General features: G+C 37.4%; 1 protein-coding gene across 19 annotated transcripts in view; it reads left to right on the forward strand.

Moving 5' to 3' along the window:
* The window catches only part of LOC109087252 (teneurin-3-like), a 497,439-nt gene that overhangs the window by 333,179 nt on the left and 150,126 nt on the right, over positions 1-14,134 (forward strand). For 2 of the 19 annotated variants that reach the window (XM_042716564.1, XM_042716565.1), the window contains exon 1: positions 1,574-1,715. The exons of the other annotated variants lie outside the window; for them this stretch is intronic. The gene's annotated coding sequence lies outside the window, so the exon portion shown is untranslated. Of the gene's footprint in view, positions 1-1,573; positions 1,716-14,134 lie in introns of those variants that run through there. 19 annotated transcript variants of the gene reach the window in all.

The raw sequence follows: 14,134 nt of genomic DNA on the forward strand, positions 1-14,134 counted from the left end.
TAAAATGTTTTACATTTTTTTTATTTTAATAATATTACACAATATTACTGTTACTGATTAAAAGTCTTAATGAACCCAGACTTTTGAACTGTAGTGGATAACAACATACACACACCCACACACACAGTCTATATGCAAGAATGTGTAGAACAAGTACATATGATGCCTTCAGTCTGTACATTTCTACACATAGAATGTTGATAATCCACTTGATCAGATAAATGCCTGAGAGAATATATTAAGTTATGGACTTTATCACTCTTTTAAACTGCCACTTGTGTTTTTGCAAATAATTAGAAAGTTGAAGATTGCCACATCAATATCCCACATTCCCTCATGCCAAGTAGAGCCAATAGAACCCGAGACACAGCCGTCCAGAACAATACTTTATTATTTAGTAACGGCCTGTGCAAAATACTTGTCAGAAAGCTAAAAAATAGTTCTTCTGCATCGAAATGTAGTGGAACTCGGTCTCTCTCTCAATGGGGTAGAAAGGCTAATGGCCTGTCCCGAAACATGCCCAGAGGGGGTGATCATAAAGTCATGCATTTATGCACAAATATGTTCTGTTCACACCGGACCTGCTCCCAGCCATGCTCCTAAATCAAATAAAATAGCCCTCAAACTTTCACTTGTGCTTTTCATTATGGGCCACTGGACTCTGGAAGTGCTTGTTCTCTCTTCTTGTTTTGCATGATTCTGCTATTTTCTGCACCAGTGAAATGGCTGAAAGTGTAATTGGTGACAATTGTGGTTGTTATAATTACAATTAGTTGCTGGACTTTCAACACAGGGTGCATGTGCACAAATAGAGGCTTGTTTTGCTAATTGTAAAGAACCTTTTGTGTGAGGAAAAATACTGGATTGTGGTTTGAATTGATTGAATGCAGATAAATGTTTTAAAGAGAGTTTACAAAAGAATAGCAGGACTGAAACTTTAGAAGGAAAGAACTGTGTCAAGGTGGGCTTTCTTGTTCCCCCTCAACAGCAGCAGGAACAGCTGCAGACCCGGGGAGTCTGTGTTTGTGTTGAAGGTGTGTGTGTGCGAGTGCATTCAGGGGGGTGACTGGGGAAAGAACAGTTCTTTTGGCTTCCAAATGGTTAATGCAGCCCAAAAGCCCCTCCTATTCCCTCCCACCTCTACTGCTGTCTCCTCCCCCCGAGTATCGGATTGACAGAGGCTCGGCCAATAGCGTGTGCCGGGACCAGCCATGCGTGACGGGGGCTCCATCGAGGACTGCAAACTTCCCAGTGCATCAGCAGCCTCTGCGATCAGCACAGCCTCCGCTTGAGCAAGAGAGAGAGAGTGAGAGAGAGACAGAGATAGAAAGCAGCAACAGTGTAGAGTGTTAGAAAGAGAGTGATAATCAGAACGCATGATGCTTCTTTAACCTCTCTGTGACCGATCGTGTCTGTTTTGTCAGCTTTCATCCTGCGTTTTTCATCTTCCTTTTTCAGTTTTTTCCCACCTTGACTCTCTCCATTCAGAACAAACAAACGAACACCTAACACATACCTTCCGCACGTCTGCCTCCCTTCATGTGTCATTTATATCTGATATCTGCTATGTGAGTGCGTGTGTGTGTGCGTGTGTGTGTGCGGAATGGGAAGAGGACATTAAGTATTCTGAGTTGAGTCTTGATGACCCTCTACAGCCCTGGAGTGGGGGGTTCATTTTAACCCTTCAGGTCATCGCTGGAGGAGCCCTGACCAAGGTAACATCTGAACACCACCCCTTTCTCCCCCCATCATTGCATGCTCTTAGATTCAACTATTCCGCTGTCCGATTCTTGTTGCGCGCACTGCTTCCCTCACACCGCTTCCCTTGTCCGATTTCTCTTTTCATTCATTTTGTCTTTATCTTCACGGTCTGGGCGTGTGTTTGAGTGCATGTGTTTTAGTGGCTAATGAATCTATTGCAGTTCTGTAATTTGAATTGTTTGAGAACGAAAATCAGCTAGTTTGAATTAAACAGAAACACTAAGACACAAACTCCAATGCATTTTTTTATTATTTAATATCATGTAGTTATTTTTTAAAACAACACTATTTGCACTCAAATTTAATAGGATGCTACAAGGCAGTGCGGCATTTCTGAAAATCACTACGTCCTCTGTAAACCTCCCCTGATCGTGATGCTTCAGAACACACTCGCAATTAGCCGATTTGTTTACATGTTTTTTCCTCTTATTTTCCCTCTCAGTTAATTTTTGATTAGCTTGGAGGAGGACAGACAGAGAGCGGTGGCTTGTGTGGCTGCCGCGTGCCGCCGCTCAACAATAGACGTTTACAGTGCAGCTAATAGGAAACAGCTTCAGTGTGGAATTTCTCACACGCTCTGCTACCTTTTCAATTGAACCGCTCGTGCCGTCCGCTCCCCCGGCCCCCTTGATGGATGGTGATAGATCCGATATCCGCACCCTTCTGAAAAGTGTAATTATGGGTTTTTATCAATGTGCGGATGTGTGAAGGATAGTCATTTAATTAAGACTCCTGAGCGTGTCACTACTTTTTTGTCTCTCTGTTTGTTTTTCCAATTGAGGTGGAAATGAGTTGCAAATGTGTGTGTGAGAGTGTGTTTCCTTGAACATTCGTCTGGCTGAATTTCTCCTGCACTTTTCATACCGTCAGATGATTTTCAGTTGTTGGGCTTCACACGTGAAGAAGGAATGAAGAGGAAAAAGTGGTCCGCTGTGTGTATCAAATGCAATGCAGAGCCTGTGACCCCTGCGCCATGAGGAATAAGCTGTCAGATTGACTATTGAGTCTAGGCCATGTGCGGAGGTGTTTAATGTCCCTTTTGCAGCAGGCGTTAGTGTATGGTTCCACTTTAAACCCTGTATCACACTCACATTTGATTTATGATCACGCTCGTCTCCTTTGATTCTGAACAGAAAACCGATTTCGGAGCGAAAGGAAATTAATGGTTATTATTTGTATTTTTTTTCAAGGTAGAAAAATAACAAAATAACAAAAGGAAAAAGCCATCTTCCCTTTATGTACCTCCACCTTCACTTCATACTCCCTATTTCTCTCTCTGTCTCTTACAAATGGGGCGAGATCTCCTAGCAACCAGAGCCCCTTTTTGCTTTGTGTGATATATGTTCAGTGTGTGCAGTAATCTTGCTGATGGAGTGCATTACTGGAGATGGTGCTATTACTCAAAGAATAAAAGTTTCAATTACCTTTGATACCAGCCAGTAATATAGGCTGATTTACTGTGCTGTAAAACGAGCCAGGTCACATTTTCTTATCCATATATTTTTTTGTTTTATTATTTTTTATTACGTGATGATGATGAAGGGTGTTTTGGACGTCCTAGGTGGGAAGCGGATCGGGTCATTGGGAGCCGGTTTGAGCGAGCTTGTCTCTCGGTTGCTCATTTAAACATTACCTAGCCTCATATTTAATTCATGCAGGGAAAAATTGGTTTGGGTTGGGGCTGCGCATGTGGCGCTTTAAATGGAAAAGCGAAAAAGTGAGAGAAAATGTTGCGGTTCACGGCCCAGGCGTCTCCGCCTTCCGTCTGCCTTCACCGGCCTTCTTTAAGATTTCTTCAGAAATATCTTTCTCTCATTAAAAAGGGGAGAAAAATATGAATGAAATGAATTGCAACATGTGGGATATACAAGAAAGAGAGGGAGTGATTGACATTTTTCGCACCAGCTCCTCTTTCGTTAGTAAAGCACCCCATTCCTTTTCCTTCTTTTTTTTTCTTTTGCCACTTAATATCTCTTAGAGCTGTCAGTTTGATTTTCTTATCATTTTCTTTGTGCTTATTTTGTATCTGTGAGAAACAATAGACGTTGGTTTAAAAAGTAGAAAATGTAAAGTGAGAGCAAGATGGAATGAAAGATACCCTGCAATGGAGAAAGATACACAGCATTGTTTACAAAGATAGCGGCCGAGACGTATAGATTGAGATAAATGAAGAGCAAGAAGAATAAAAAAGAGAGGCTGATGAGGGATGAGGTGTGTGTGGAATAAGCGAGTCTTATCTAGATCGGTGTCTATATGGGAACGCTCTCCATACTGCTGTCATTAAGAAGAAACATCTAGAAACAGTCAGGTCCTTCTGGACAGCAGAAAGGCTGAGGCTCTAACCACTGTAAACCCAGATAACATCCCAGACACTATTGATCTGTTTTATTTTCTCATCACAACTCTTGTTTTATCACAGCCAACCACTCTGATTACAGAGACCCAACCCACACACACACACACACTAACAAACACACTGAAATTGGGTTATGGAAGTTTTGGAATTACTGATGTGGCAGTCTTCACCTTCATATTTATTATTTACTAAAATCCAAAAGTAAGTACACACACTGATAAATCTGTAGCGACTACATGAGACAATGTCCTCAAATGTTCTTTTGCTTAAATTAGTTCTCTGAGCTGAGAATGGGTTCTCTTTGGAATTTCATGCAATTAATATCATCGTCTTAATTTAAAAATACATTCGGATTTATTTAAAATAAACATGCTCTGTACAGAAATTGTTTTTCAGATTTGCATGTATTTTTACTTTACAACTATAACAGCCTATTTGTATATTTTTTGTTGTTGTTGTTTTGTTTTAAATAAGTATGCTTATATATTTTCTTCTCAATTAATTTTTTTATATATATTTTTGAATAATTGTAAAATATATCTTTGTAAAATAATAAAATCATTTTATTTTAGTTTCATTTGTTTATATATATATATACATCTCTCTGTATGTTTTACTTGTTTTTATGTTTCTGTTATATAATAAGTTATGCAATATTCATAAGGTAAAAAATATAGCTTTGAAGAATATATTTTTTTTTTCCTAACAGCTCAAAGTCTTTTCTAAATTTAGTCTCAAACATATTCTGTAAATATTTATACATCTATTCAATATTTACACATATTCACAAGTATTCAGTAAAATATCTTTTGAAATATCAGAGGATATCTTATGCAGCTTCTAATTATTATTTTTTTTTAGACTTTATTGTTCTCCTAATTAAATCATGTAGACTGTATTTGATGTTTTGTAGATGTTACTGGTTGAGAAACAGTTATCAGACTCTAGTTTAGATACACACACACACACACAAAGCCATACACAGTAGTGTACAGGGTGTGCAAATTCACATACATTTAACATCAGAAAAAAAAATCTGTATATTCAGATAGAACTTCTATAAAATTAATTTTTAAAAATACAAGTTAAAGAAGCAAACAGATTATATCAAGAGAAATTTTGGTGCAATGCAGATCGGCTCTTGTTTGATTTAATGGAACTAGACATTAATTAATTTATATCACTTCTATCGTGATTAGTATTAAGTAGCAGCATGTTAATAGACCTGTGCAATTCTATAAATGATTTATTTTTAGGTGTTGTTTATAAAGAGACAGAAGCACTGAAAATGGAGGGATTTTCTATTTTAGGTTTACCTACACTGTCCGCGGTGGACTGCTGGTGTGTGTAAGTGAGTGTGTGTGTTAGACTCCGATGTGCTGGGTGCTGGACTATGACAGAGTGATCAGCTTAGTGAGGAAGAGAGGCTTCTAGCCTGCCGGTAATGGCTGCTGAGGGAGAACGAGAAAGACGATTCGTCAGCGCAGAATGAGAGGTCAGAGAGGTCAGGGTCCAGAGACACAAACATTTGCAACAAATGCTTGTATGCATTCACACACACACAGACAAATACTGCTGTAGGTGGGACTCTCTATATTAATCCGATTGTCAGTAACAAACAAGTTCAACTGCTGCAGTGCCAAAACAAGGATTTACGCTTGCAATTTAAAACTTTTTAACCTCCACATAGCAAAAGACAGCAAAAATTACTGTATATGTCAGTTTTTCTATTGATTTATTCCCTGTTGGGGAAAGAAAGTTGGTTTGTTCATCTCTGTGGGGGTTATCTGTTGTAGTTTATCTCTGTTGGTTTATATTTAATGTCAGCACACAGAACTACATGTGTGTAGTTTTAGTGTACAGTATAAGCCAGTTTTTATTTACATAGATTGCCTCAATATTGGAATTTTTTATTATTATTATTGTAAACGTACTTCCGGCGTCCCACTGTGGTGGTGGGCAATCTAATGTGGAGTACCACAAATTGGTTTATTACCGGGGAGACGGCAGGAGGAAAAATTCTTTGTCAGCAATTCGACACCTCAGTTGGTTTCGGCAGGTGATGTGGCCTAACCAGATTATACTATGTCCACTTTAGCCTCGATGTCCTTTTTCTGTCTCTTGTCTCTTCAGCTCTTTCAACACATGCTTTCAAAAAACAAAGAAAAGAAAGAAACTATTCAATGGCTCATCCACCGAGTAGCACAGTCATGTATAATGAAGCAGAGCCGCCACGGAGCGAGACTAGCGAGTGTGTTCAGAGTTTTTTGAATGTGCCTGCTGAAGGCAGTAAAACAGATTCCAAATGAGATTACACTGACACGGAAGAGGAGAGACGGCATTTCATAAGCATCCAAGCTACAGTTAAATGACCGCGGCCACACATCATTGTTCTCGCCGTTCCACGCTCTCATTAAGGTGATTAAATGAGCATTACTGTCAATGGGACGCAAGGAGAAAGGGCAGGGCTGATAGATGCTATCTAGGGCACTTCTGAAGGGGGTTTAGGGGTTGGGGAATGTCTTTTGCACCCTATGTTTGAGGTTTGAGGCGCAGGCACATGAGTAGTACGTAACCAGTCGTAGATGTGTGTTTGTCCCCTATAGTCTCTTTCCACTCTAGCGTCCATGTGAGGTGTCATCTCAGAGCTCATGTTCAGATCTTTTAGAGGACGGTTGATAATGGACAAGGATTATGAACAAACTCGTCAAAATCGTGTGTTGTGTAATAAACACTTTAAGAATTTTTAACACAGACTTTTATGTCATGTAATTGATTAGGTGGGACTGGGAGCATCTGGTTGTGGACGTTACAGAAGGTCATGTTTGTACAACACAAAAGCCAGTAAAATTAATTAGATTGGGTTCAGTATTTTTTTAAGAAATTAACACTTTAATTCAGTAAGGATGTATTAAACTGATCAAAAATGACTGTAAAGGCTTTCACTGTTACAAAAAAATATATTTAAAATAATTTTTTTAACCTTCTATGAATCAAAGAATCCTGAAAAACTTCAAAGGTTCCACAAAAATATTAAGCAGCACAACCGTTTTCAAAATTGATAATACAGTTGTTTTCTCAAGCAGCAATTCAACATATTAGACGGGAGTAATGGCTGCTGAGAATTCAGCTTTCCTATCAATGGAATAAATTACATTTTAAAATATATCAAAATAGAACACAATATTGTTATTTCACCATCTCTTAATCAAATTAATGCAGTCTTCAAAATTAAACAAACCTACTGACCCCATTTCAATGGTAGTGTATGTGATTAAGAATATTACTAATATGTTACGTGTATAATTAAGGTAAATATTTAATTGCATAAAAAATCTAAATCATGCCTGACTCTGCTACTACTGTGGTCATTCTGTGAAATCTCTGATCACACTTTTCTTTTGATTTAAATATTTTATATCGAATGGGATGCCAAGAGTAGAACCACTGACTGTTATTTTGTAGAAAAATTAAAAGATAAATCCATAATGAAAGTGTACCAGGCAGCATAACAGGAAAATTTGCTTTATTTAAAGTATCCGACGATGGTTAAAAAAATGAGTGAGAAGTGTTGTTCTTTGTGTGAGTTTCATTTCTCAAAGGACGTCTGATTTAGTCAAAAAACAGTAGGTAATTTTCTCTGTATTTGTATTGAGGTTTGGGATGAGAAAAACAGACATGTTCAATTCAGATGGCATTAAAATCACAAAACTAATCTGTAAAACACACATTTACCTGAGCTCCTCAGGGAAAACCACTTCCGTCCAAATAGGGCTTTAGAGGTGTGATTATGCAATGCTAATATGAATTAAAATGGTCTGGATAAAAACATGCCTATTTGTTAAAGTTTTATTAACAAATGTGATTATTTTTAGCAGCACTAGTTTTATTAAAGTGGTCTTTCTCTCTCGCGCACTCTCCCGCTGTGCGTGTTTGTCCTTGTTGTAGGTTGAAAAAGTCATTTTGATAGTTTATGTGTGACAGTGCTCTGGTGGAACTGTAGTTAGTGCCGTCCCTCCCTCACTACCAGCAGCTATATAAATCAAACTCTCTCACTCTCTCTAGCTTTCTTTCTTTCGTCTTTTGTAGTAAGATAATGCTCTGCTGACCTTTTTTATGTGGCTGGGTATTTATTGTTTGTTCGAACCTCAGTCAGCTCAGTTGGCTGGCAAAAAGGCTTTGAAGCAGCAGCGACTTTTCTTAGCAGCATTTTTTTTCTGCATGTTTTCCGTATCATCTTTCATTCTTGTTCTTCTTCACCCATTTCTTTACAGTCTGCTTGTAATTAAAGCTGAATGAGAAAAAAAGAAAGAAAGACCTACAACACTCACCAAAAATAAAATGCTTGAAATGGAAACTCTGACTTGCAGAGATACAGTAGCACTTCCCTTCTCATATCATTATTAGTATTTTTTAAAATACAATCTTGCCAAACAGAACAGAGCATAACGGCTAATGTTGTGGTATATTTTATGTAATTATTGTAGCTCATTGGCTGCTGTATATGCAGCGATCTAAACACTGTTTATTTAGTTGTGACCACCATATAATTATGTTGCAGCAATTTACTTGATACAATGGAGACTGTTAAAACAGATATCAGGGTGATGGGATTCTCACATAACACAAGCCGTTGCCTCTGGCCATTTTAGTTTCAGAGGCTTGTTCTGTATGTGTGTGAGCACACACATATACACACATACAGAGTCTCTTTCTCACTCTCTTTTTCATTCTTGCCATTTGAATTCAGCTGGGCACTCCTGCTGGTCCAACGTTTAAAAAGAGGGTCTTTTGATAGCTCCACTTAAATATTTCTCCTTTCATTGATGAAAGCAGCCTCCATTTTGAAGGAAAAGCAAAAGATGGGTGGTAATATTCTCCCATGCGGTCACCTCAGCTGGTCAGCATATTCTGAGGTGTGATCCACTTTGTTTGCTAATGTCATTTTTCAGGGTGAAGGCTTCTTACTGCTGATGCCCAACATCACTGCTACACCATTTATTTCCATCAACTTATAACAGACAGTGCGTTGTATAATTAAACTGATGTTGGGTTCAACGAACCCTGATCAGACAGGTTTCTTAGAAGAATTAGACAGTGTGTTTTTAAAAGTTAGAATATTTTTCACTTGACATGTTGTCAAGCAGCGCTTATGGTGGGATGCTAAAATTCAGTACAGTGCTAAACATACTAGTGTTCTAAAGAACTTTTCATGCAGAAATTTTTTAAATGTGCAGAATGTTACACTTATAATAGTATATATTATTGATACAATAGAGAGATTTATACTATATATATAAATGTGTATATTAAATGCATACCTAAGCCATTATGCCTTCATTATGCCTTCAGTGTCTCCAGTGTCAAATTTTCCTTTGGAAATTCTAAAATGCTGATTTGCTGCTCAGGAATTTTTTTTTTTTTTTTTATCATCAATGCTGAAAATAGTTGCAGCTTAATATTTTTGTGAAACGGTGATCAGTGTTTTTCTTTGCTAAAAATAAGAAAATAATAACTTTTATTTCAATTTGATGTAACATTATAAATATCTTTACTGTTATCTTTGATTGATTTAATGCATCATTATATATTTAATCTGAATTGACTTCAGTTTGATGTTGAATGAATGATCTCATTCATGTAGGTGAGAGGATGCAGAAAGTGGCTGTTATCTTCTATCTTTTTTGAGCTCTGTGGGAGACAAAAAATGAGGATGATGACATTTCATGACATTTCTAGTCATGCTGGGCAAGAAATAATAATGATTTAGAAGAGAAGGGAGCAATCTGTAATGCTTACCATTTACAATTACAGTCATTGAGAATGAAACACGATTCCACAAATCTAAAAAGATAGTCTTTCAAGTTGTTTTTCTGAAGGAATGTTGAGGCTGAAGCAGCAGCTGAACTGGCTTAAATGGCTGCACATGTTCCTTCTAAAATAGATTCATTATAACCTAATTTATTACAGAAAACGAAGGCAAACAAACATTAGAACATTTGGCAGGCTGGTTCTAAAATGAACATCACAACTTCATTGGGTTGACGTGTCCACAACATGCTGCATGCAGCCTCACCACGCAGGGTGCGGCAGAAAGTGTAGCCAAAAGTTTTGGCCCACACTATCCTACAGAGACAACCGCTGCACATTACCATAAAGCCTCAGTACGACTGAACACTGCATTTAACTAGATCTCCCTCTCCACATGATAAGCAGCTAACCCTAACTCTAAGACTATTACACATTCACACTCAAATGCACATTCATCCCCAAAATGCCTTTGCCTTTGTGGGGTTAGCTGTTTTCCTTTCCAGCAGGATGACGTAAATGGTTATTATTCTCCAATATATTCATGTTTCGAAAGTAGCCTGGCATCATGTTATACAGTGAGAAAGAAGTGTGTGTATATGAGGGAAAATCACAAATGTGTAGAGATGCTATTTCCTTCTGCATCATTAAGGGCAAATATTCTGTTAGGAATTAAATTTAGAGAACAATTAAGCAGTGTATTTCTACGTTAGATATGGGGTGGTAAGATCATGGTATGAATAATTGAATGTCATGGTGTAATGGTATACATATATAGGTCATTTTAAGTTGCATTATATGTATGTATGTATAAAATGCAATGTTTATTTTGGATAATCTAGTTAATTCAATTTCTAATTAATTTAATTTGTTTTCTCTTTTTATTTAAAACTTGGATGTAGACAGAAAGAGATGGATGGATGGATGGATGGATGGATGGATGGATGGATGGATGGATGGATGGATGGATGGATGGATGGATGGATAGATAGATAGATAGATAGATAGATAGATAGATAGATAGATAGATAGATAGATAGATAGATAGATAGATAGATAGATAGATAGATAGATAGATAGATAGATAGAATCAGAAGTTGTGCATGTTAATGCAAAGCAAAGCCTAATTTCGAGACCAGCTGACTTTCTCAAGGTTGTTTGTTTCAATACATCTTCTTTTAGTCAGCAAATTAGCTCTAAGGAAGAGGCATTCATTACCATGATATCATGCAAATATAGCTTGCAGGGGCAAAAAATTGGTATACTCTGTAGACCACATTAATTACAGCAGGTCCGAACGCAGAGTTGGCCGGTCCACCCTTACACCATGTACAATGGTTACATTTGGTTGTAACATTGCTGCTGTACTTTAGTTTTTTCCTATGATTTTTATGTTATGTTCTGTTAAATCCTTAGTCCTTGTGTGTTTATTCTTCTGCTGATGCTGACGAAGCACCATGCTAAAATACTCTGACACTTCTATTCAACGGCGCCACAACACCACTGAATCTACAGTGCGAAACCTACAGTGTGACCAGTGTAGTCAGATTCCCAAACCAATGGCTCTTCTGAGCCTGATATTTTTAGTAAAATACTTTGTGTGTTAGTGCTTTATGAAAAACAATAAGGAAATACATCTGAACAGTAAGTCAGTAACTGAATTAATGTGACACACTTACAGAACCGCAAGTTATTACTTTTGTCAAGAACTATTATATTACTTAGGGTTCATGGGATTTAAATCAGTGTTTTAATGACTGGTTGTGCATTCAACAACAACAGTAAAGATAAACATGAATAAATTCTGATTAATTGTTGTAATCAATGTCATTTTATCAAGATAAATGCAAGAAATGTGTTACCATGTTGTTTGTTTGTTTAGTATTTTACTTAATATAGTTAAGAGCAATTATTTCTTTCAAGTCATCTCTAAAAAGTCTGTGAAAAGCCATGAAAGCGTTGAATGAACTATATTATTTTAATTTTTGATTTGTTATATCTGTTCTGATCTCTTCATTTGGCAACAACACGGCTGAGAGCAGTTCCTTGTTTCCCACAAATATTTCCTCAAAAGTACTAAAATAATTATTAATGAAACCGAATCAGTGAGAGTAATTGGAAACAGTCATTAAATTTCTTACGACTCAAATCCCTAGTCACTTTACAACTACAACTACATCCACTAAGCAAAATGCCAGGTTTTTTCTTGGATCACTAGTAGTGTGGATCCCCCCAACCCCCCAAAAATAACATCTTGTTGTCATCCATATACCGAAAGGCATAGTTTGGATGAAGAAAAAAGCACTCCATACGTCTGCTGACATCGCAAGCATTCCATCCAATCTGGTGTCTGGCAACAATAGCCAAAAGTCAGCCCACGGGACACAGGTAATGACAGAACAGAGATAGAACAGACTAAGGGATGATGGAATGACAAATGCTCAACTGCAAACTGGAAAAAGAAAGAAAGGGAACAGAATAGGAATCACTCCTGATGGCGTCTGCCGTGGCACCTCGGCAGCATTTGAGGAGCTCTCATGGAACAATCCCCAGATGTCTTGGCTTTCATTCTCTGATGAAATATTTTGGGCTCAAGATTTCAACCGCAGGATCGTGTGCATGTGTATGTGCCCTCATACACAATGGAGAAGATTCTGTTGAAATGTATTCACCATTTCTTCTTTTCTACTCTTCATCCAAAAGAGGATGTGGGAAAGAAAGACGAGGAGCAAGAAAAAAGGACCAGCCGCGGGATGGATTGCAGGATCAGGTTATTTTTAATCCCACAATTAGTGAAACTGAGCACTGAGCTATGAATGCCATCTCAGATGAGCCTGTTAGAGAGCGGCTTCACGCTTTGACTTCTCACTCCTCACGGAGACAGACAAAAAGACCAAACAATTATAGATACCATTGAATTTTTTATAATATCGATTCACAATTCAGCCAACATTTTCTTAGCATTTTTTTCCCATACAACCTGGCTTAGCAAAATGGATGCAATAGAACAGTGAAGCCATCAACAGGCCAACACTGATTTTTTGTGCATTTAATAAATATTTTTGCTAATTTTACTATGCTTTCAGCTGTCAATTAAAGTGTCATACTCTCAGCTTAAATACATTTGACCATTTGTATGTCATTATTCTAAATCTGCACAGAAAATCTGTGCTTTTTCTGGTGCTAGCTACTAATAGCAGAATAAAGTAACACAATAGAATAGCCAATCACTATACTTTGCTTTTCAGTCAGAAATTGCTTTTTTCATTTACCATTAAATTAAATGTGAAATTTTGAAGTAGAAAAAATTGAATAGTATTAACCACCTCCAATAATCTGTTTTATTCACAATTTTGAAGGTAATGTTTTTTTGTTTTGTTTTTTGCCTTGTAGTGCATTTGCCCTTTGGTGATGGAAATGATTTGTTTATCAGTTAGCATTTCTCTCTGAACATGACAGAATACAGAAATCAAAATTACAGGCACTCACATCTTTTTCTGCTGTGGTCTGAAATACAGAAAACCCATCCTCTCATCAATATACTTTCATCCCTCTTTCTTAAAGCACACAGACTATGTGCAGCATCGCAGTAACTTCACAGTGTGGACTGCTGCCTTTGCTCCCATTTCATAAGTTGACATAAGAAAGTTTTTTATTGTGACTATAACTTGTCTTTGTTCAGGGTCACATTGCTTTGGTTGAATTGTCACACCGCTGACACTCTATGGCAGTCTTATCTTCCTTTTTCTATAACAGTCCTTTGTGGAGAGAAATTACTGTAAGAAGAATTCCTTGTAACTTCCAGACCTCTGTATGAAGGTGTAGAAATACCTTCAATAGTTTATACAAAAAGATCCAGTTTTCTGTGTGTTCACAAGAAGATTTTTATTGTCAAAATAAAGAAGCTATGAATAATTGTTCTTTTATCTAACCTTCCTGGAAGTGGAAGAGTGTCTCAGTTAAGCTTTTAAATTGTTATCAATCACCTTTTTGAAGAAGACAGGTGATTGTAAACCAGTGGCATAACCGAGTCCACCCCATAATATGCACTGTCTGTGTATGGAGATGGTTTTCAGCATTGAGAATGTAAATGTGCGGTGATTAAAGTGTTTGCATTCACAAACACCAGGTCAGCTGGTGAGATCAGGGTTGCTTGGCTTTCTGAAAGCCCTTTTGATCAAAACAAAAAAGGTTTTTGGTAACAACCGG

Source organism: Cyprinus carpio, chromosome B1 (assembly GCF_018340385.1).
Source record: "Cyprinus carpio isolate SPL01 chromosome B1, ASM1834038v1, whole genome shotgun sequence".
NCBI classification, from domain to species: Eukaryota; Metazoa; Chordata; class Actinopteri; order Cypriniformes; family Cyprinidae; genus Cyprinus; species Cyprinus carpio.